At 43.7% G+C, this 23,703-nt stretch overlaps 1 pseudogene; it reads right to left on the reverse strand.

The window, feature by feature from the left end:
* Window positions 1-263: 263 nt before the first annotated feature.
* LOC126059978 (60S ribosomal protein L10a-like) lies at window positions 264-10,873 on the reverse strand (annotated as a pseudogene).
* Window positions 10,874-23,703: the final 12,830 nt, after the last annotated feature.

Consider the following 23,703-nt stretch of genomic DNA (forward strand, 5'->3'; position numbering starts at 1 on the left):
GTTATACAGACGTGGTGAGAATGGTTTCTTTCCAACTTCTGGCTATTTCAGGACCCAAAGCACAAAGGCTTCCATGAAAATAGCACCTTCAGCCTCTATTCCATCTCCTCATCAAGTCCCCCAAACTAATCCCAGGGTAGCAGTGTGGTACAGATGCCATGGTTTGCCTCATCATCTTTATCTCTATTTCTGTCTATGTCTATATCTATATAGATAGGTAGATAGGTATATATATATATAGGATGATACTACTGGGCTGTGTCTTAGTACAGGCACTGGAACTTGCCCATGGTGCTTTTGATTTATAAATCCCAGACATCCTGCCAATTCCTTTTGAGCAGCCATACCAGGAAGTCAACAGCCATGTGGGTGTTATACATGAGTTAATTGTCTGTCATCTTCACATGTCCAGCAGCCATGGCCAAACCCAGCACCTTCTTTATCAGGAACTTGATCATGGACTTTACCTTATCGATTTTGGCTGCCATGTTCTCATTGTGGGTCAGCAGGGAAGGAAATATGCCAGCCTTATTCAGGCCTGGACCCAGGATTCACAGAATCTGTTTCATCAGGACTCAGAAGCAAAACAAGCATTATATTTCTTGGCCAGCTTCTTGACTAGCTTCTTATTCTTGTTGAGTTTCTTCAGTGCCTCGATGTCTATGTAGGGGATATCATCATGGATTCATCACAGTGCTTCTGATCCCCATGGACACACCCAGAGAACCTGGGGTAAGGGGTGCACTTGAGCCTGATGACGCCCAAAGTTCTTCAAGCTGAACTGCAGCTCCACTGTTTCCACAAACTTCCAGCATTTGCACTTGTTCCCTCATAGCACCTCCTATGCCACCTCCTAGAGGGGGTCCCAAGACTTTGATGATCATGGTTCATTGTTGATAGCTGCCATTGAGTCGGCCCTTGACTCTTGGCAACCTAGTATACAACAAAACGAAATGCTGCCCAGTCCTGTGCCATCCCCATGATCGGTTGGGGATCACACTATTGGGATCCATAGAGTTTTCATAAGCTGATTTTCAGAAGGAGATCTCCAGGACTTTCTTCCTAGTCTGTCCTAGTCTGGAAGCTCTGCTGAAACCTATTCAGCATCATAGCAACACTCAGGCCTCTACTGACAGATGGGTGGTAACTGTACATGAGGTACATTGGCCGGGAACTGAACCTCAGTATTTCACATGGAAGGCAAGAATTTTATCACTGAACCAGCAACAATTTTCAGATTCCTTACTCCCCAGTAAGTGGAAAAGAGCCCGCCTTCATCCTTGTCCCACACAATTCACAGAACCACACAAAAAACTCCTCCCTCCGCTTCCTGTCCTGCCCACCCTCATCAAAAGCCACTCAGCCTATCAGTTGTGCAAATGAATCCCCAAAGGATCTCCAGCTGAGCAATTCAGCAAATGTTGTTGTTGTTGGGTGCCATTAAGTTGATTTTGTTCATAGCAACCCCATGTGACAGAGTAGAGCTGCTCCATAGGGTTTTCCAAGCTGTCATTTTTACAGAAGCAGACCTCCAGGCCTTTCTCTCGCAGAGATGCTGGGTGGGTTCAAATCTCCAACCTTTCCATTAGCAGCCAAGCACTTAACCATTGCACCACCAGGGCTCCTTAATTCAGGAAATAACCAGCCTAAATCCCAGGTGAACACAGCTAGGACCCCTGCTCTACAAGGACATGTCCTAAGACCAGAGCAGGAGAGAGCTGCCTGCTCTCGCTTCAGAAAAGAGTTTTCTGACTTGCCTTGTTTATACACAAAAGAATAAAGCATGACATACCAGAGCCTTGAATGCTGCTTCTTTCTGAAAGCTCTCTCCAAACATTCCAAATTATGATTTGTTGAAAGCCAAAAAGCCTTAATGTCATCTGTGCCCTGGGAGTATAACCACAAGGACAACAAGCACGCACAGTGCACGTGCTCGGCTCTAAGCCCTATTTTTAGGTGCTTGGCTCTAAGCCCTATTTCTAAGTCCTTACATGAAGTGGTTTTTCATTATTTGAGGTCCAGGCAGGTTAAGTAAATGAATTAAAAAAAAAAATCCAAATCCATTGCCATTGAGTTGGTTCCTACTCATAGCGACCCTATTGAACTGCCCAATAGGGTTTCCAAGGAGTGCCTGGTAGATTTGAGCTGCTGACCTTTTTGTTAGCAGCCAAACCCTTAACCACTATATCATCAGGGTTTCCAGTAAATGAATATGGTTATGCAATTAAAAAGGATAGAACCAGCTTTGAACCCAGGCAATCTGAAATAGAGCCTAATAGCCATTCAACTATGGCACGAATGGTCTGTGCTTGACTGCTAACCTAAAGGTTGGTGGTTCAAACCCACCCAGAGATACCATGGAAGAAAAGTCCTAGCAATCTGCTTCTGTTAAGATTACAGCCAAGAAAATCCTATGGAGCAGTTCTACTCTGTAAGACGTGGGGTCGCCATGAGTCGGAATCAACTTGACGGTCACTAACAACAACAACTATCCTGTAGAAGAGGCAGCGGTGATTTAGTGGTAGAATTCCCATCTTCCATGTGGGAAACCTGGGCTTGATTCTCAGTCAATGCACCTCGTAGGTAGCCACCACCTGTCTGTCAGTGGACACTTGCATGTTGCTACGATGCTGAGCACGTTTCAGTGGCGTTTCTAGGCTAAGACAGACTAGGAAGAAAGTCCTTATGTTCTACTTCTGAACTCTATGGGTCACAATGATCTGATCAACTGATCGTGGGGATGGTGCAGAGCTGGGAGACCAAAAGAGAACGGCAACAATGCTATCCTGTAGTTTCCGGAAAGTGTCAAGCTCTGCGGAACCTGTGGCCCCGGGGTGTGGAAGGAGGAGATACTGAAGCTCTGGGTTATGAAGGCCCCCTTCCCCAAAGAGAGAAGAATCACCTGTAGAAGCTTGGGCAGGCATTTCCTGGAATAGTATGACATTGACACTTGCAGAAGAATGACAAGGTTTAAGTCTGTCTGGTCCAATATCTAATTGAAAGTATAGCAGACAACCGGACAAGCATGCTTAATTTTATTGAAGGCTTGTGTGGTTTGGGCTCTTAATAGAAGCTGGAAGCAGAAGAGCTTTTCTCAGACTCCTGAGAATAGCTATGCCCAGAGGACAGTGACTAAGGACATCCAGTACTATATTTGTATATCTATATCACAGTGACGCAGCTTTACCTTTGTCTGGTGGCACCACCACTGTGACTGGGAACAGGGAAGAGAGAAATGTGAGAGGGGAAGGGATATGAGGTAGCAATATCCCACAGTTTTAACTTGTACAAGCACTTTTTTCCCAGTAGAAGAGTCAAAAATTGTTTGTAAAATTAATTTGTCCTTTCTTTACCTTTAGTGATACTCTTCAGTTTGAAGAAAACAAAGGACATTTCAAGAAGAAATATGTGCAAAGGCTCAGAGAAAGCCCACATATGAAGAAAGGCGAGGGGTCTGGTGAGGTTGGTGGGGGCAATATGGATATGAAGGGAAGGTGGTGAGGCAGCTAAATTTGTATACGAGCTTGAGGTGTATAAGCCACTTTGAGTGTAAGAAATAGATTTTCTGGACTCTGTTTTGATTAAACTGTGTTCATGTAATAGAAGTTCCCCTATCCAATTTACATTGTAGTCATAAGTAGTGTCTGATAGTCAATTTTTATAGTTAGTAAAGAGGAACACACTACACCAAGTAGTGCAGGCCTTTTCCTTAGAAGGTTCTAGGCTTTTGTGACACTGATTTATCCTCAGAATCCTAGGAATCCTGAGGTAAAACAATTACATTGGCCAACGAAAGGTCCTATTTTATTCAAAACTACCAAGAAAGGCATACCATTCCCCCAGCCAATACCACACATTAAGACTTCAAGCACCTTGGCTTATATTGGCCTATATTAGTAGGTCAGCTCTCTCCTCTCTCGCATGCCAAAACTATTCCACTTCCTCTCACTTGAGGCAACCAAGGAAGGCAGAGAGCTTCCTTCTTTCTTATGTTTTCTAATTAAAGCTAACCATTAGGGAGGAGAGGGAAGAGGGGAAGAGGCCATGGACATCTCCAAGTGAGACAAGAACTCCACTGAGGTGACAATAGGGCACTGAGGAGATGTAAGATGGAGGAGCCTTTGTGTGGAGTGTGTTTCCATCTTGCTTTAATGAGTGTGGCTTATTTCAAAGGGAATAGGAGGAGAAGGAAGAGGCACTCTGCCCCAGAACCATCCTTCATGTTTAAAATAGCCTCAGCACATCCTGGCAAAACAATACCTGACCAAGGGATGGCAGGTTTCTTACCTGCCCCTTGGCCAAAGCGACCAGGCTGCACTGTTCCTACAGCATCAGGCCGGTGCCCTTCTTCCCGAACACAAATGTGGGGAGGCAGCCTGGCCTGGAAAAGGCTCAGGAGGGTAAGACTCCCTTTGGGAGTCACTCTTTTTTGGTCTTTCCTCCTGCCTTTCTCTGTCTAACGGAAGCCCAAGAAGGTGGCCTGGTAGTGACTTTTTTTAATCGCATCTTGTCTTTCGGCTTGATGTAGCCTATGGAACTCACCCACAGGGAGGTGGCGTGAAGCAGTTGAGGCATTGGGATTAATTGGGTCAGGAGTCACAACCTCTGTGGGCTCTTTTTGTGGGTTTCTTCGCTCTCTCCCAGCAAGTCCTGTGTCTGAGGGATGAACCTAGTCCTTAACGTTCTTGTATTTGAAAGGCACGGATGAAAGCTGCTTTTCTGGACCAGCCTAATTGGAGGGAACTGCGGTTTAGAGGTAAGGGACAGCCTACTAAGAACGGGGGGAGGGTGCAGAGAGGAGGGGCCAGCTGAGGAGGGTAAGGGCTCTTTCTTATGAAAATATGGGCCTTCCCACAGTCATTGCTCTTCAGCTGCTGCCTTGCAGATGGACCCTTTAATTGAATTTCCTTACAGGCCTGGGAGAGGGAGTCATTTCAGGTCAGGAGAGCAATTGAAGTGGATCTGATGGCTTTAGTTTCTTTTCTTTGGGAGCTGAGGGGCAGGTGGGGTGGATGTCAGCCTTGGGGTATTCATCCTATGCCTGCTGCCCTCTTCTACCTTTCAATTCATCTGCATTTTTTCCCCCCTCTTTAAAAATTTGCTTTTGGGATACTTTGCTACTTCCTGGCCTTAGCTCTTGGAATACTTTGCTACTTCCTGGCCTTAGTCGTCAGGAGGGCATAGAGTTGGCTTGGAGAAAGACAAATTAGAAAGGAAGGGGCTTGTCTGATGCCATGCGATTCAACAGCCCTTTACTGAGCATCTGTTATTTGCCTAGGTCTGTCCTCTGCTCTGTGGACATGGCAGGATGTGCAAACACATGCCTTCCCTTGTAAGAATTTATACCCAATCAAGAAGAATAGGCTTAAAAAGCAAAACAAAACAAACAACAAATAAACAAAACCAGGCAAATAACATTTCCACATTGAATTCTAAGCTGGATTAATTAATTCTAAATTGTTTGAGTCAACTGTGACTTACGGCGACCCCATGTGTGTCAGAGTGGAGCTGTGCTCCCTAGCTGATTTTTCGGAAGTAGGTCTCCAGGCTTTTTTCCAAGGAGACTCTAGGTGGACTCAAATCACCAAACTTTCCGATAGCAGCTTAGTATGTTAACTGTTTGCGCTGCCCAGGGACTTCTAAATTGGATAGGAAGTTCTAAATTGTATATGATGAAGGACCAAGACATATGTGTAATGGAAAACAGTGTGGCGGTTCCTCAAAAAGTTAAATATATGACCCAGCAATTCCACTCCTGGGTGTACACCCAAAAGACTTGAAATCATAGACTCAACAGATACTTAGTACAGTGTTTATTGAAGCATTACTCACAATAGCCAAAAGGTGGAAACAACCCAAGTGTCCATCAGCAGATGAATGGATAAATACAGTGTGGTACACACCTACAACGGGGTATTATTCAGTCATAAACAGAAGTGAAGTTCTGAAACATGCTGTGACAGGAATGATCCTTGAAAACATGCTCATGAAATCAGTTAGACACAAAAGGACAAATGTTGTGTGTCATCCCGCTTATATGAAATATCTAAAATAGGCGAATGAATAGAGGCAAAGGAGCTCTGGTGGCACAGTGGTTAAGAGCTTGGCTGATAACCAAAATATCGGCAGTTCAAATCCGCCAGCCGCTCCATGGAAGCCTTATGGGGCAGTTCTGCTCTGTCCTATAGGGTGGCTATGAGTTGGAATAGACTCATCAGAATGAATTATAGAGGCAAAAGTAGACTGGTGGTTTCCAGGGGCTGTGGGGTGGTGGGGAGGAGGAATGTAGAATTATTGCTTAAGAGGTATTGAGTTTCTGTTTGGGGTGAAAAGTTCTGGAAATGGATAGTGGTGATTATTGCACAACATGGTAAATGTAATTAACATCACTGAATTTTACACTTAAAAATGGATAAAATGAAAAAAAATACATACATGTATCTATGTATATATAAGACAACTATACCAAATCTTGGAGGGTCAGAGGCATTGTGGGGCTTGTAATCTGGACAATTGTGTGGTGAAAAAAATGCACCTGTAGAAGGCTGCACACCTCTCTGTACCCAGTGGAAAAGGAACAGAGCAGGGAATATTCAAGAGAAGAGAAAAGGAATAAGGTGCAGTTCTCCACCCCCTGTGAAAATAGCAAGTGTGGGCTGTGATCAGGTTTCTGAAGTTGGCCAGCAACTGCTAAGCAAAGTATAGATGTCAGAGATGGGTGTGTGATTCTCAGGAAGGCCACAAGGAAGTCTGAATGCCTGCTGTTCAACGTCTTCAACCGTCTTAGAAGACCTTCACGAGATGGGGAAGTTGGTGGAATAAAGGGGAGGGAAGATTATTACCACAAAACTCGGGTATTGGTTTACACACTCATCATTTGTCAAGTGCCTACTCTATTTCTAATTTTTTGTTAAATCCTGGAGATACAAATATCACATAACCCCTGAAGCTCATGGGAGGAAAGAGCTATCTAGGTACACTTAATTCTGTTAAATAATGTTTTATAGCAAGAAAACATATTCATGGAAATTTGGGCAAAGAGTATGTAAAGGACATGGTAGATGATAGAAGAACTTTGCTCTGTTACAGAGATCTCTAGATACAGAACATTCTAAACAAAGCAGGCAGTCCATACCTTCTTCATCGTGGCCCCCCATGGTAGCCACATAAGGCATGGAGATTACATTTGGCTCAGCAGTCCTTCTCTGGTATCAGGGGATAGAGACTGAAGCTCTTAGAGACAGAAGGTGACCAGGGGAGATGAGACCAGAATTGTGCTTCGAAAGGAGAGGGTTTGGATGGAAAGAGAAGGAAGGATATTCCGAGTAGATCACTACTAACAAAGGAGTGATGTGGGAATGAGAATTCACAGAGAGAGGAAGAGACGGGGGAGGGAGAGACAGAGAGAGAGAGAGATGGCTAGCCTATCTGGGTGGAGGAATCAAGTCCATGAGTAATGGGAGAATTCTTTAGGCAGGGGAAGTAGAACCATCTAGGCAGAACATCACCAGCAATGGAACTTAGCTATTCCTTCAAAAAAAACAAAAAACTCTTTTTCAAGTTCCCACTGTAGTCAGGTACTTTCATACTGATTATTGTCATCATCATCGTTGCCGTTGTTGTCATCAGCTCACCCCCCCATAATACAGTGAAGTAGCTAATATTATCCATTTTAAGGATAATAATAACCAGTTGCTTTTGAGTTGATCTCCATGTGTGTCAGAGTAGAACTGTGCTCCAGAGGACTTTTAATGGCAGATTTTTTGGATGTAGATCCCCAGGCCTTTTTAGAAGCATAACTGACTTACTCAGCTAGCAAGTCAGGGTGGTACTGAGATTTACATACCATCTCCTAGGCAGGTATTAGGACAACAGGGTCATGGCCGGCATTCTCTCATACACTACCTCAGGTAACCTAGATATTTTTCCAGTCCTCAACTGAGAACTCCCAGGAGGCCCTGGAGGTGTCATCCTGACCTGTGGTACCAATCACGCAAGGACCTGAGTATGTGGTGACCAGGAGAAAGGTGAGCAAAACCTGCCAAACAGCATGCAGGTGACTCTATTAACAAATAGGCCATATCCCAGGCAATCCTCTGAGGCCAACCTGTCTCAATCTCTTCCTAATAAGAGGTACCATTTAAGTGTCTATTATGCCACCTGCTGTGCTAGGCACTTTACATTCATTATTTTAATTAATTCTCACACCAGCCTTGAAAGTAAGAATGATTACTCTTTATAGGAGTGGCAGCTCTGAGAATAGTTTTGTGCTGCAACTCAAAAGCCAGGTCTGACTCCTGCTCTTTGGCTGACAAAATTGCCTTGGGAGCCCTCCACCCCTTCCAAAGTCTTAGAGTTCAGATTCAATAAACATTTGTTCAGAGATCAGTTTACACCACCTATTTCTAGTCATACCTTGCCTCCTTTATTTAAGAAAAAAATTGGTGAATTTATTGATTCATAAGGAGTTATACAATCAGCCCTCTGTATCTGTGGGTTCCATATCCACCGATTCAACCAATTGAAGATTGGAAATATATGAAAAATTTTTTTTCAAAAACCAAAACTTGAATTTGCCACATACTGATCACTACACTGAATCCACGTGAACGAAGTGGTGAGTTGGCATACCCTGCTGTAGCCTCCCGCCGTTTCACAGACTCTCAGTCTCTCTCCAGCACTAGGTGTTTGAGCGTTGTTCCCCTCCTGTCTACTTTGTTTGCTACTTGTGTGGTGTGCACGCTTTGTTTCTGTGAAACAATGCCTCCTAAAAAGCAATAAAGTGGTCAAAGCAATCCGTCCAAGGCTAAGCGTGAGGGGGTTGAGGAGAGCAAGAGGAAGGAGTTGGCTCAAAGACACCTAACAACAACAACAATTCTTTGTTGGGGGTAGCTAGAGTGTCCTTTGCATTGTTGGATATTTAGCAACATCCCTGGCCTTTATCCACTAGATGCCAGTAGCATCCCCCTCCTATTTGTGACCGAATGGCCACTGAAAGACAAAATTGCTCTCAATTGAGAACTGTTTTTTTGTTTGTTAATTTTAAATTTTATTGTGAAGAAATACATATTAAAAAACACTTGCCATTTCAACCATTTTTAAATGTACAATTCAGTGACGTGAATTACATTCAGTGACATCAATTATGTTCACAATGTTGTGCTATCATCATCACTATCCATTTCCACAGTTTTTAATCACCCTTAACAGAAACTCAGTACCCCTTAAGCAGTAACACCCACCCCCATTTCTTCCTGCTCCCCACCCCTGGTAATCACTAATAAAACTTTGTTCTCTGTGCATTTGCCTATTCTGGCTATTTCAGATTAGTGGGATCATACAATATTTGTCCTTTTGTGTCTGACATTTCAGTCAGTATAATATTTTCAAGATTCATCCATGTGATAGCATGTACCGGAACTTTATAGCTGAATAATATTCCATTGTATGGATACACCACATTTTGTTTATCCATTCGTCTGTTGATGGACACCTGGACTGTTTCCGCGTTTTGGCTAGTGTGAATAATGCTGCAATGAACTTTGGTGTACACGTTATCTGTTTGAGTACCTGCTTCCAAGTCTCTTGGGTATATACCTAGGAGTGCTTTTGCTGGGTCATATGGTAGTTCTACATTTAACTGAGAAGCACTGTTTAAAACTGTGAACTGGTGGCTCTAAATTGATGAATTGGGACCACTTGCCTCTAGCTCAGGCTAGCGCAGAGCTTGCAAGGCAACCCTTGACAGCTTTGATTCTGGATCATCCCAGGCTGTTCTGCGCCATCTGCCTGGAGTTCCAGTAACAAAGCCACCCTTATAGAATTGACCTTCCATGGAGCCAACGCATAGCAAAATGAGCTCTGCTAATGAGGACCCAAAACAGAATTAATTGTCCCAAAACTGGGCCTAGGGTTTCTGGGGTCAATTTCCTTAGGAACAGCTGTTAGTAGACATAAATCCCTGGGAGAAGCTTTACAAATTCTGCCTCACCACTAATTAATGAGTAATCCTGGAAAGTGACTTAACCTCTCTAAGCTCAGATTTCTTGCCTGTAAAATCAGGATAACAGCACTTCTGGGAGGTGGGGGATTAAATCGGATGTTACATGTAAAGCTACCAGTCCTGTGCCAAGCACAAGGTGCCGTTGTTAGCTGCCATTGAGTCAGCCCCAACTCATGGTGACCCCATGCACGACAAAATAAAATGCTGTCAGTCCCGTGATGAGTTGAGGGTCAGGTCACTGACCTTTACGGTTTTCACTGGCTGATTTTTGGAAGCAGATCACCAGGCCTTTCTTCCTAGTCAGCTTTAGTCTGGAAACTCCGCTGAAACCTGTTGAGTCTCATAACAACACGCGAAACTCCACTAAGATGGGTACGGCTGTGCTTGCGGTGCTTTGGCCGGGAACCGAACCGGATCACCTGCACAGACGGCAAGACTTCTACTACTGAACCACCAATACCTCAGCCAGGGACACAGCAGTCTTCGTAGATCTAAATTGCTTTTCCTTCACCCTTATCTCACCAAGACAAAAACAGGATTTTATTTGGAATAAAGCTAGCAAGGGGTGTGAAATAAATTCCATCAAACAGAGTCCAGGTTATGAATGGACAGTTGTATTTCCTGCGAAGCATGGGGTTTGGGCTCTACATAATCCGATCCCTTTGTGACTCCCCAAGTAATCACTCTTTGACCGTGTGCACAAACCTGTTGGGTCAAGATTGCTGTTAGGGCCCTCGCGAAAAAGGCGTGGGCCATCTGCAGGTGTCTGCTCTCTGATAAGCTTGTCAACGGAGGCTTTTCAGAGCTTGACTCATCTGTCAGGTGTACAGGTGTGCACAGGCTCAGCTTACACCCCTGAGCCAGGATCATGGTTGCTGGGACAGAAGAGTATTCCCCCAGGGTAGAAGCTTTTATGCACCTGAACAACAACCTGCTGCAGCCTGGAGCCCGCAGAGGTCGATGAATAGATTTCTCTTTGCCTTGATTCGAAAACCAAAAGTCAGAGCTCCAGCAAAGATTGTATTGCTACGTTCCCTGGGGAATCAGGTTGGAGAGGCTATTGGTAAAGCCACAGATGACAAGGTAAAAAGAACCTGGGAGGTAGATGTTCGCTGCCAGTTAAGCCTTTGTGTCCTATAACGCATGACTAATTAAGCAGAGCATAGGTTACTCCAAGGCTGAATGTTTAGCGTTGGATGGTCTTCTTTTCTCTTTTCGCAGGCATTTCTCTGAATATTGAGAGGACGAGAGAGAGAGGATGAGAATGGGATAAATGAAGATGATGCTCGAGTCTGAAAATCTTTCTAATGGTTGCAATTGGAAAAATCATTTTAATGGAAAATTCTGGAAGGTAAAGCTTTTAGGTGAAATGGAGTTTGGGGATATTCAGATTTCATTTATTCATGCCCTGCTCTCTCTCCCAGTCAGCAGAATCCTCTAACAGTGGCTATAAAATGTTCTGCGTATAGCAGCTTGCTTCTTCTGGGGACGGAGGCACAATCACTAGGAGAAGCAGTCAGCCTTAGGAATTAGGCTTCTCTCTTCTGTTGCCCGAATATGTATTTTGGCATCACCCACAATAGCTAAGGAGGAAGAGCAGTGAGTGGCACCTCGGTTGCCAGCCTGTCGTGACACAGCTGGGCTTGAGGACCTTGCTGTGTGAAGCTCATGCAAATTGCATGATTTGAACATAGACTCCACTGGGCTAACGAGGACAGGACTTCAGACAACCCCATGGCAAAATCGCTCTTCAACCACAGTACAATGCCTCTTGGGGACGGTGGCGGGTGAAGTATATAAAAATTCAAAAGTTGGAAATAAAAACATTTGTCTTCCCCAGGAAAACAATGAAGCTACCCAGAACCCACCTGAATGTTGCCTAATAGTTAAGAGCACAGACTCTAGAGTTGGTTTTGGATTCAAGTCCTAGCTAGCTCACTGGTAAGATTACTTACCCAATCTGTGCCTCAGTTTTTACATCTGTAAAATGGGAAAAATAATGGTACCTGTCTTAGTTTCCTAGGAGACCGATGTGACAAAGCACCACAATCTGGGTTGGCTTAAAACAACAGACATTTACTGTCTCACAGTCCTGGAGGCTAGAAGTCCAAAAACAAAATGTTGGCAGGGCCACATTCTTCTGAAGGCTCTAGGAGAGGATCGTTCCTTGCCTCTTCCTAGCTTCTGGTGGTTGCCTGGCATTCCTTACCTTGTAGGCACATCATTCCAATCTCTGCCACCATTGTCACAGGGTGTTCTCTCTGTGTGTTTGTGTCTTCCATTCTTATAGGGACACCAGTCATTGGAGTAGGGCCCACCCTAATCCAGCAAGACTGCATCTCAGCTTATCTAATTATGTGTGCAAAGACCTTATTTCAAATAAGGTCACATTCACAGGTATGTAGGGTTAGGACTTCAACGTATCTTTCACACAATATAACCCACAACAGTCTCCCATGGGCTTGTTGTAGGATTAATGAGATAATACGAGAACAGTATAGACCAGTGCCTGTTGCATAATTACTCTTTTTGGTAAACTTTACAACAACATAAAGAGGTGGGTATTATTATCTATCTTCGACAAAGGGGAAACCTAGACTGGAGGTTAGGGAAATAGGCCATCCAGCTAGAAAATGGCAGAGTTAGAGTTTACATGGATCGTCATGACTCCAGAACCCATACTCTTTCTTGTGTTTCAGTATTCCATACTTACTCTAGAGTGCCTTGGTTTTTTTAATCAAAATCTATCTCCTTTACACTTTCCTTTTCAGACTCACTTTCCAACCATTGGGTTCTTCTCTGTGAACCCCTACAAATTATTCAAGTTCTAGTTCACATCTTTAGAACGCAAGATTAGAAAGTATTCAGCTAGAATATTATTGATTCTTGCATTCAGCACAAGTCTTAAGCCCTTACTTGTGCCAAGTTCACGGGAACACCAAAGAAGACAGTGACATTCCCTTACTTCAAGTGTTTGCAGATGAGATATGCCCAGAATGAACCATTTATAAACTAATTTACAGCATGCTAGATATTATTCTAAGTACTTTAACTAATATTAACACATTTAATTCCCTTAACAATTCTGTAAGGAGCCCTGGTGGCACAGTGGTTAAGCGTTTGACCGCTAACAGAAAGGTCACGGGTTCAAATCCACTAGCCACTCCTCAGGTGAAAGATGTGACTGTTGGCTTCCATAAAGATTGCAGCCTTGGAAACCTATGGGAGAGTTCTACTGTGTCTGATAGGGTCGCTATGAGTCAGAATTGACTTGATGACAATGAGTTTGGGTTTTTATTTTTGGACTGGCAACTCTATGAAGTAGGTACCAGTTTATCCTCATTTGATAGATTAGAAAACAGATGCACAGAAAGGCTGAGGGCACTGCTGGAATGTGGTGGAATGTGGTGCTTAACCTAGACACTCCACCTTGTGGCTCCAAAGCCTGTGCTTTTATGTGCTGGGTCCCATGTGGAATGGATTTATTTAAACCTTCATTGGACATTAAGGTTGTTTTCTATATTTTGCCATTAGGAACAATGTTAAGTAAACATCCTTACACTAAATCTTGGTGAATGCTCTGGGTTATTTTTCTTGTAGAATTGCTAAGTCAAAGGGTAGGCTTGTTGTTCAGGTTTTTGATACATAATGTCAAATTGCAAGAATGAGGGAAGGAGTTCTCAGGCAGCGAAAATGTGATCAGCAAGAGCAAGAAGTAGAAAAGCATGGATTAGATCAGAAAAAAAATGGCAACACTCTCATCTGAATGGAATGTGGAGTGTTTGAAGGCAAGAGATGGAAGAGCAGTCTCCAAAACAGTCTGGAACCACTTTGTGGAGGGCTTTGAACGCCAGCCTGAGGAATTTAGACATTGTCAAGCACTGCTGAAGAACCAGCATACGTTTTTGAACTGAGGAGTGAAATGATCAAATTCCATCTAAAATAATGTCCTCCAGAAAAACTTTCTCTGTCTCCCCTAAGAGCAGTTATTCCCCCTGACTGCCTTAGTGGGACTGGATGGTGGCCAGGGGAGAGGAGGTGGGTGTGCCTTTTACCTTTTTATTTTTTTTTTTCTTTTAACATGGCACATTCTCTAAAGGATCTATTTTAAAATACAGAAAAAAGAGGAAATGATGTAAAGAAGACATGGTATGCACTACCCAGCTGTTTCAGTTCTTAGCATTTGCTTCCTATTTGTTTCAGTTTTTTTAAAGAAATAAAACATTACTGATGTGAACTTCTACTACCCCCATTTTCTTCCTTTACTTGTGGGGTAACGATTCTTCTGACTGTGGCTTTATCATTCTCCTGTGTTTTTTTATATATATTTTTACTATGTATATAAGTTTGCGTAAATAATATATAATCATAAATTGCTTATTTTAAAATTTCAGGTACATAGAATCTTACTGTACATATTCCCCTGCAATTCAATCGTATGTATATATATTTAACCTTGCTGATACACGTGATTTTGGTCACTTATTTTTTTTTTCCCCACTGCTGTATAGCAGTTTGCTGCATGAACATCCCACCACTCGTTTCTTTTTCTCTTCCAATATTTTGTCTTTTTTTGCTATTACAAACCATAATGCTATAATGATATTCTTCTAGATGTCTTCTTGGGCATGTGTGCAAGTGTGAAGCCTTTCTCCACCAGGGTACCTCCTCTGAACCACAGGACATAGAAGATGATTAGAGTGACTGTTGTCTAAATTTGCCATGAATGGTTTGCAACTAGCACCATTCTAGAGGCATAAATGAGAAGTTAATTCATTTCACACAATCCCTCAAGGCAATAGGGCTTCATTCCCTGCAAAAATGGTTAAGAAAGACTGCTAGGATATGTCTTAGGAGGGGAAACTCTGCTGAGTTTGCTTAATTCCAACTTTACCTGATGTTGCCAAATTGCTCTTCAAAGTGGTCGTAGAGATTTACGCTCATACCAATAACGTGAGAGAAATCATGGCTCTCTGCAGCATTGCCAACAAATGGGATGGTCAGATTTTATAAATCGGTGCTAATCTGACGAGGGCCAGATAGTATCTCACTGTTCTGAACTTGCTTTTCCATGATGACTAGGAAGCATTTCGTGGACTATTTGGGGTATTTTCATGGACTATTTGGGTTTCCATCTTTGGGAAATCGCCTATGCAATCCTTGGTCCATCCAATTTTCAATTATATATATTTTTTTCGTATTGATTTGTAGGCATTGTTTACGTTGTCTAATGCTAATCCTTTGTTGGTGCCGTGTATCATAAATCAGTACCAAAAACCCATTGCCATTGAGTTGATTCCAATCCACGGTGACCCCACGTGTGCAGAGTAGAATTGTGTTCCATGGGATTGTCAAGGCTGTGACCTTTCGGAAGCTGATTGCCAGGCCTGTCTTCTGAGGCACCTCTGGGTGGGTTTGGACTTCTGGGCTAGCAGTTGAGTGCTACTAGCTTTAAGCATTTGTGTCACCCAGGGATTCCTTATTAATGCATTGTAGTAAGTATTAATTAAAGTAATCCTTGATGGTGAATTTTAGGAAGTCCGGAGTTCCACTTTAAGGTTAACGCAAGGTAAAAAGAGAGGGTTCCCAGAGGAAGAACCAACAAGCAAGTTACAATTCATTCACTCGGGTAACCTCTATGGGTTACACTCTGTAGAAGTGCTGCGTGTGTGCTGTGTGCCATCAAGTCAATTACAACTCCTAGTGACCCCAGGTGACAGTAGAACTGCCACATACAGTTTCCTAGGCTGTAATCTTTACTGGAGCAGATCGCCAGGTCTTTTATCCTGTGGAGCTGCTGGAGGGTTTGAACTGCTGACCTTTCGGTTAGCAGTCGAGGTCTGAACCATTGCGCAACCAGGGCTCATTGTGGAAGAACTGAGGGTATAGAAATAAGCAAGGCAGGATCTTTTTCTTTATGGGACTTGCAATCGAGAGGAAGAAACTGATATGTAAACACTTAAATTATATTATAACCCTATAAGTACCAGCATGGTCAGCAAAACAGCGTTACATGTCTTAGCCACAGTGAAGTCGTTTCAGGAGAAAGAGGATACAACGTTTCTGCAGGTGGTTACCACGGGCACCCAACACCAACCTAGCTGAACGAAGAAGAGCAATGGCAATTGGGAATGGCTTCTTTCCCGAAGTGTCAGATTCCAATACGGGCAAGACACAGTGAGGCCAGTTCAAGGGTGTGGTTGTCCCTGATGTCCTCTTGTGCCGAACACACCTGGCAAGACCAAAGGCTTTCTTAAAATTACATTTTTTAAGTACATATGTGCTCTTTGTTGCCTCATACCTCTGTAAACAAGGGTTTTTGCTCCCATTCATATCAAGCTGCTTCCTGCAACTGTGTAGAAAGACTGTCACGACAGCACTTGTCAGGAACGGCAGCGGAGCAAGCCATGACAGCTGGTGGCATGAGGAGCCATGCATCTGCTTTTTCTCCCTGCCAGGCCTCCCTGAATAATGGGAGGTCTTGTCTACATAAGAATGGTGCTATTGATCCGCCAACAGTGGGCCCCCAGCACTGCGTTGTGTTTTAAGTAGCTGGATTGCATTTACACTACCCAACGCACACACTGTCACCTAACTCGCTCTGGATGCAGGGAACATGTTTGCGCTTGGTTACAAGTACAAAGAGCCCTGAAATCCTTATCAGGAGAATGGGGTTTTGTGGCAGCCCTGCAGCATACTAGCTGGGTGACCATGGGGAAGTCATCAGGCCTTTCCAACTTTCTTTCCTCCTATGTAAAAGAGGAAAATAATAGCTGTCTTCACTCTCTCAGTGATACACACATAAAGTTATTTTTGAAATTGATTTGTGAACTCTATTTTTTGCGTTTTTTATAGCGTAAGGCCACTATGAGTCGGAGTCGGCTAGATGGCAGCAGGTTTGGTTTTTAGTTTTTAGTTGTGTGAGGAAAATGTACCAAAACCTGTTGCCGTCAAGTTGATTCCGACTCACAGTCACCCTATAGGACAGAGTAGAACTGCTCCATAGGGTTTCCAAGGAGTGGCTGGTGGATTCGAACTGCTGACCTTTTGGTTAGCAGCTGAGCTCTTAACCACTGCACCACCACAGCTCCAAGAGATTATAATTATTTGTAAGCACAGAGCAGCACTGCACTTGATAGAGGAAGACACAACTCTTAAGTGGTCCATTGATTTCATCTTGTGGTTTCTGAGCCCACACATCTGTGGCCAAAACAAATGGGCACAACCTTGGACAGCTGATATACTCAGCACTACTGGTGGGATCCAAGGAAAACAGCTGAGAATGCTCATCAAATTCATAGAATCTATGAGTCCCTGGGTGGTGCAAGTGATTCATACTCAGCTAGCTGCTCACTGAAAGGTTAGAGGTTCAAGTCCACCCAGAGGCACCTCAGAAGAAAGGCCTGGTGATCTCCTTCTGAAAAATCAGCCATGCAAACCCTATGGAGCACAATTCTACTCTGACACACATGGGGTCACCATGAGTAGGAATCAGCTTGAACTGCTGACTTTTTGGTTAGCAGCCATAGCTCTTAACCACTGTGCCACCAGGGTTCCATATGGAGTTCTTCCTGTACCACACAGCAAATCATCTTGCCCACCCCTGACAACATGCCCATGACTCTGGAGTCTACTGGGCAAATGAGGAAATTGAGGCCCAGAGAGATCAAATGATTTTCTCAATGGTATGGGTGACTGGGTTGACACCCTGGCCTGAGATTGCTGCTTCCTGATACTGTGTACAATCCTGGCGTTTACCTTACATTGGAAATTAACCTCAATGGAATTACCACACTTTGTTCTTAGTTTATTCCTGACCCACTGAGAGCCTCTTTTTTTTTTTTTCTTTTAATTAAGTTCTTCTTTTTTTTCTCTTTAATTTCTGAGAGCAGATCTGAGAGAAGGGGTATAGATTACCTTCACAGAACAATGTGAGAAATAACAGAACAAGATTGTATGTCACAGATGACACTGCTATATTTATGCCTCATTGTAATCCATTCATTGCTTTATGGATCCAAAGTCCCCTTGGGAGTGTCACAAATCCACATAATGTTCCTGAGCGCTGGATTTGGCATTTGGATCTCTGATTTAGCTGTCAGATATGTAAAATCACACGTAGCCAGACAACTCCCCAGGGACTGCACAGCTGCGAATGCCGGAGAGCGCAAGTTATCCCAACAGAGGTCGGCATTTATTTACGCACAGATACTGTTCATTTCCCTTGAGCTACCCTCTCACTGCCCCATCTCATTTTATCTGTGACTCAGACGGGTCTGGTGGGGTGACTCCAATAGAATTCTCTTCTCAGGGACTTTTCCAAGCCTGGGGGCAGGGAGGGGTGTGTGACTTTCGAAAGGGTCACATTCCCTTAAGAGACCAGTTGCCATTGAGTTCACTCAGTGGTCCACTCATGGTAACTCCATGTGTATCAGAGTAGAACTGTGCTCCATACGATGGCTGGTTTGGGGGAGGTAGATCGCCAGGCCTTTCTTCCAACATCCCTCAGGGTTGACTGGAACCTCCAACCTTTTGGTTAATCATTTGCACCACCCAGGGACTCTGCCCTTAAGAGACACAAATAGCTAACCTAGCACAGCTGACCTTGGACTAGCACATAAGGGGTCGAGAAATATTTGTTAAACTGTGCAAGTTATTTCACTTCTCTGCACTCAAGTTTTATCTGTAAAATGGGAATACTAACAGTTGTGATGATTAATGCTTAATAAATGTTTATGTAAATGAACATGAAACAAGAAATGTCTACATATTATAGTTTCCTAATGCCTCACAACTCTTAAAAGCGGGCATGTCTACCTTTGAGATTTCCATGAGGCCTTGCAAGTTGTACCCTTTCTAGGCACGACAAGTCTGGAAACCATTGCTGTTCTCTTAGGTCCCTGTTATGGATTGAATCGTGTCCCCAAAAATATATCTTGGTGTCCTAACCACCACTACCTATGAAGGTGACTTTGTTTGGAAATAGAGTCTCTGAAAAACTCATCAGTTAAGTTAACATGGTGTCCTACGGGAGGAGGGTGGGTTCTAATCTCATCTGAGTGGTGTCCTTGCAAAAGAGGAGAAGACACACAGAGATACACACAGAAGATGGCCAGTGAAGCCAGAGGTAGAGATGGGAATGATGCTACCACAAGCCAAGGAACACTTGGAGCTACCAGAATCTGAGAGAGATTAGAAACGATCTTCCCCTACAACCTTCAGAAATAACATGGCCCTACCAACATCCTGAATATGAATTTCTAGTCTCCGGAAGTGCATAGAACTTAATCTACGTGATGGGTCACCAACCCAAAGGCCCACCAGAAGCAAAGCAGGAAACAAAGAGAGTAAAGTGGGGTGAATCTGTTGGTCGGCACAGACACACTTTTTAAAATTATTATTAGAAATGAGTTGGGTGAATTTTCTATTCTTTAAAGAAATATGCTCTCTCCCAGGGCGTTCCTGTAATAGCCCACACTGTCTCTCTTTTGTTTTCTACTGTTGATACAAACACAAGTACAGGGAAATCATTTTCTACAATGAGACAATAGTGCAAGCTGAGTGGCCACCCACACTTGGCCTCAGGACAGGGCAGACAAAAGGGAAAGCAGAGGTCTGACTTGTCTGGGCAAGTCTATCCTGGATAAAGGGGGAAGCCTCCACTCAGCTCTAGGCATTTCCTCCCAGGAATTGTGGACCCAGGTGTACTAAATCTTCTGGGGTTTTTGTTTTTAAAGGAAAATAGACATTTGAATTATTTTGTGAAGTTTCTTTTTGTTTAAGGTTGCCCATATTTCTAATTGGAGCCCTGGTGGCACAGTGGTTAAGAGCTGGTTTGCTAACCGAAAGGTCGGCAGTTCTAATCCACCAGCTGCTCTTATGGATTAAACAAAACAAGACTTCAGGGCAAATCACATCTATTGTTGCTGTTGTTAACTGCCATCAAGTCGATTTCAACTCACAGAGATCCCATGTGACAGAGTAAAACTGCTCCATAGGGTTTTCTTGGCTGTAATCATTATGGGAACAGATTGACAGGTCTGGAGACCAAGGAGCTGCTGGGTGGATCCCAAGTGACAACCTTTCAGTTTGGAGCAGATCACTTAACCGTCGTGCCGCCACTCTCCTAGATTCCATCAAGGAGGCATTATTATATATTTTTTAATTTTAATTTTATTATTATTTTACATCTGGCTAAGCTATAATCTAAGTCCTGGTGGTCCAGTGGTTAAGAACCTGTGGCTGCTAACCAAAAGGTCAGCAGTTCGAATCTACCAGCTGCTTCTTGGAAACCCTATGAGGCAGTTCTACTTTGTCCTATAGGGTTGCTATGAGTCAGAATTGACTCAAGAACAACGGGTTTAAGCTGTAATAAAATAGTAATAGCAGGTCTGTTATTCCGCAGGCAGGCGCAGATACCGGTTGTTAAAATATTGAAATATACGAGTACCATTTGGTCAACGGTCTCTGTCCCTCTGTGCGTCCTCAATGCCTCCCTTCACAGCTCCCTGTGTTCAGTCCTTCACCAGGACCCCTCATATCTTCCTCTCCCTTCCTTCAGACTGAAAGGTTAGTGTTTAGGACAGCAGGGGCCAACCTGACTCTAGAATCTAAGGCTGCCACTCCTTCTGATTACCCTATTGCCGTGGAGTTGTTTCTGGCTCATGGTGACTCCATGTGTTACAAAGTAAACAGGGCTCCTTAGGGTTTTCTTGGCTGTAATCGTAATGGAAGCAGATTGCCAGGGCTTTCTTCCATGGTGCTTCTGGGTGGGGTCGAAACACTAGCCTTTGGGTTAGTTAAAAAAAAAAAGGTTAGTAGTGGATCAAAAACCATTTGTGCCACCCAGAGACCTTTCTCTTGTGATTAGGTGGTGATTTTGCTCCATGGACTAGTAAATATATTTACTATGATTCTTGTAATAGTCACAACGGTCCTCTACCTATGGCAAGAGGCTTCAACTTTTTCATTTTTCCCTCAAAGAGGTCGTCCTGGATGCGGCAGGGTGGACCCTGCTGGGGGAACCCCTGCATGTTACAAACGGCAGGGAATGTACTTGGCTGCTCACTGAAAGGTTGGCCATTTGAGTACACCCAGAGGTACCTCAGAAGAAAGACCAGGTGATCTACTTCCAAAAGATCACAGCTATTGAAAACCTTATGGACACTGAAAAAGACCGGACTTACTGGTCTGACGGACTGGAGGAACCCCTGAGACTGTGGCCCCCAGCCACTCTGCAAACCCAGAACTGAAACTCTCAAAGCCCACTTTTCAGGCAAAGATTAGACAGGCCTATATATATTTATTTTTATAAAACAAACAATAACACACATAAGGAACGTGCTTCTTAGTTCGATCAAATATATGAGACCAAATGGGCAACCCCTGCCCAAAAGCAGGACGAGAAGGCAGTAAGGGACAGGAAGTGGATGAGTGGACCGGGGGTGGAAAGCGGGAGCCTGTTGTCACATTGTGGGGATTGCAACCAATGTCACAAAACAATATGTGTATAAATTTTTGAATGAGAAAATTAGCTTGAGCTGTAAACTGTCACCTAAAGCACAATGAAATAAAAAAAAGAAAGAAAGAAAACCCTGTGGCGTGGACTGCAGACTTTCTGGAGCCATGGAGGCTGGATGGAATCCTGAGATAATCTTTAAACCTTGAACCAAAAATATCCCCGGAAGTCTCCTTAAAGCCAAACAGTAGTTTAGCTTAACTAGTAAAGAATGCCTGCCTTAAGCATTGTGCTCTTTCAAGATCTACCTATATGGGATCAAATTGCCAACCCGTTAAAAAAAAAAAACCATTGCCGTTGGGTCAATTCAGACTCATAGCAACTCTATAGGACAGAGTAGAACTGCCCCACAGTGTTTCCAAGGAGCGCCTGACAGGTTCAAACTGCCGACCTTTTGGTTAGCAGCCGTAGCACTTAACCACTACACCACCAGGGTTTCCAAAATTGACAACAGCAACTCAAAAGATTAGATAGGAACCTCAGGGGGCAGTGAGTTTATGTTAATGGGGGAGGGACAACTCAGAAAAGGAGGGTGGGAATAGTTGCGCAGCTTGAAGGGTGTAACCAGTGTCACTGATCTATACATGCAAAAACTGTTGAATTGGTGTATGTTTTGCTGTGTGTATTCTCAACAACAACAATAAAATAAAGTAAAAAAAGAAAACTCTGTGGACCACAGTTCGAGTCTGACACACCTGGGGTCACCATGAGTTGGAACTGACTCGATGGCAACTGGTTTTGGGCCTTGCTAGGAAATCCATGGTTTATTTCAAACTGACCAGATTCCATCTTCTGAGTCCTTTCTCTTCCCTGCCCTTCTTTGGGAACCATGTTCTCCTTTCCTACCTCAGCTTTCCAAATGCTTCCTAACGTTCTAAAGGAAAAATGGCATCCCACATGCCTCCTTTTCACTAAGGAGTAAATGAATAGCAGCTTGCTATACTGTAGGTAAAGGATCCCTGGTGGCGCAACGGCTGCTAACCAAAGGTTGGCAGTTCGAACCAACCGGCAGCTCCGAGAGAGATAAGATCTGGTGATCTGCTCCCATTAAGATTATTATCGGGTCAACTCCATGGCATACAGCAATAGTACTGGGTCTGGGTTTAAACCTTAGATCTGTTGCTCACAGGCATGCGAGCATGGGCAAGTGAATTGGCCTTTCTGAACTCAGGTTTTCATTCTGCAAATCAGGAATAATAGGCCTATCCTCACAGGGCTTTTTGAGAACTTGGTGGACGAGGTATGCAAAACACCTGGTACGAAGTAGGCAGCCAGCAAACCACAGAGCTGGCCCCTCATTCCTGAGTGTCACGCCACCAGGCCGTGTCGATTTTAACTGGAATCAGAGTCTTAAACTAAAGGGACCAAGCACTAACGATCCATCTGTTATGGATTGAATTGTGTCCCCCAAAAATATGTGTCAACTTGGCTAGGCCACGATTCCCAGTATTGTGTGATCGTCCACCATTTTATCATCTGATGTGATTTTCCTATGTGTTGTAAATCCTACCTCTATGAGGTTAATGAGGTGGGATTAATGGCAGTTACGTTAATAAGGCAGGACTCAGTCTACAAGGTCGTTTTAAACTAAATAGACAATAGATAAGCGGTAAATTTGGTGACGGTTAAGACAGTACGAAATACTGGGAAAGCCAGCACAACCTGTACAAGGCAAGGTCATGGAAGCTCCATAGACACATCCAAACTCCCCAAGGAACTGAATTGCTGGGCTGAGGGCTGTGGGGACCATGGTCTCAAGGAATATCTAGCTCAATTGGCATAACATAGTTTGTAAAGAAAATGTTCTACATTCTACTTTAGTGAGTAGCATCTGGGGTCTTAAAAGCCTGTGAGCATCCATCTAGGATACTCCACTGGTCTCACTCCTTTGGGAGCAAGGAAGAATGAAGAAAACTAAAGATACGAGGGAAAGATTAGTCCAAAGAACTAATGGACCACATCTACCATGGCCTTCACCAATCTGAGTCCAGTACGATACGATGGTGCCCAGCTACCGCCACTGCTCTGATTGGGATCATAATAGAGGGTCCCGGACAGAGCTGGAGAAAAATGTAGAGCAAAATTCTAACTCGGAAAGAAAGACCAGACTTGCTGGGCTGACAGAGACTGCAGAAACCCTGGGAGTATGGCCCTCGGACACCCTTTCAGCTCAGTAATGAAG

The sequence above is a fragment of the Elephas maximus genome, chromosome 1, assembly GCF_024166365.1.
Source record: "Elephas maximus indicus isolate mEleMax1 chromosome 1, mEleMax1 primary haplotype, whole genome shotgun sequence".
NCBI classification, from domain to species: domain Eukaryota; kingdom Metazoa; phylum Chordata; class Mammalia; order Proboscidea; family Elephantidae; genus Elephas; species Elephas maximus.